Source organism: Amphimedon queenslandica, unplaced genomic scaffold (genome assembly GCF_000090795.2).
Source record: "Amphimedon queenslandica unplaced genomic scaffold, v1.1 AMPQUscaffold_12373, whole genome shotgun sequence".
Taxonomy (NCBI): Eukaryota; Metazoa; Porifera; class Demospongiae; order Haplosclerida; family Niphatidae; genus Amphimedon; species Amphimedon queenslandica.
In genome coordinates this window covers 1-1,573 of record NW_003547390.1, presented here as the reverse complement: position 1 = coordinate 1,573, position 1,573 = coordinate 1, and positions in this window count along the sequence as shown.

Here is a 1,573-nt window from a genome sequence, read left to right as displayed (position 1 = left end):
ACTCAAATTGAGCCAGAGTAAGTGTCCCAAAAGTTTCTTGAAAGCAGGCATGTAATGCTACCAGGGCATCATGGTACCACCTTCAGCTGTTGATTCAGTGGGTGACTCAGTGGGTGTTTCAGTGGGTGACTGCTCATCAAAAAAGGTTATATAATACAGTCTTAGTAAAAAATTCAACAGTATGGAAGCACAGAGGAATAGGAAGAATAGTACCAGGAATTTTAATAGCTTGAAGACAGTTTCTCTTTTCTCATTCCACATAATAGTGTCCTTGTCAAGAAGAAATGAAGACTTGTTTACTGCTGACTCTGAGGGAAGACTGAAGACAGGTGGTGTAAGAGGACCTATATATACCAACAACATACCTGGGACTGGTTGACAATATGCCTATCCTACTCATCACGTGAGCAATAATAATAAAAGAAGGATAACTACTCTAGGAAGTACTATAGATACTAAGTATGAGCACTACTTTCTCTCAATTGCATACTGATGGTCTATTTGACACAGAAGAAGCAATTTATGTATTTTATAAGAAAATGTGAGTGTTTCATAAGGAATGAACAATTGAAGAAACTAAAACGCTCCTGGACACTACTTAGGAGACAACTGTGTGAGCACTACATCAATGCAACACCTCTGCCCGAGTGGCCATTAGCTGTTGCCAGTGGCTTTGTTAATAACTTCATTAGAAAAGCAGACAAGAAACATTATCAATGAGAAATTTTAGTGTCAAAATTAGGAGCCTGAACCATCTTTGCCATCCTCAAGGAGTCCTTGGCAATAGTCCCACGAGAGGCTTCACTGGCTCTCTGCCACCTCCACTGAAATGACACGTAGAGCTGGATTTAACAGACTTAATACAAGCCATAAATATTTTGAGAGTAAAATGGTCGAAGTAAATTGACAAAAATTTTCAATTTAAAAGACAAAATTCATCATTTGACCACAATAATTATAACAAAAGGAAGTGTGGTAGTAATAAATCTATTAAATGGCTAAGACCAGTGAAGCATACAGTATCTCTAAAGGGGCAGATATAAACTAGAAGAATCCTGATAGGATAAGTGTATGACTAAGGCCAGAAATGCATACAGTATCTCTAAAGGGGCAGATATTAATTGGCAGAATCCTGATAGGAACAACTTGACCCAGAACTGCTCCTCTCAATAAAGTGGATAGTCGATGGAGTTGAGTTTGTGACAGGGTTGGTGTTTATTTAATCAACAATAGGCATTTTTTTTATTTTTCTCCAATAATCAAAGTAATAATAATAATATAACATCACCATTGTGCCAAGGAAAACAATTAGAAGTAAATTAAACTAAACCAATTACTAAGTTTAAGAACTGAGCCAAGAAAGTTAGTGACCTAACTGGCCTAATCCCAGTGAGGTAGGAAGAACAGCCTTTTACTGTTGTAAATGGAAATTTGTGATCCCTGGCAGTGATGGACAATAAAGTCATTACTTTTTAAAGTTGCCAAGGACCCTCAATTTTTATTAAGATGGTTGCAAGACTCAGAATTCATGCCATATCTACTTTGGAAGCACTTGGTTTTGGACTAATATAGT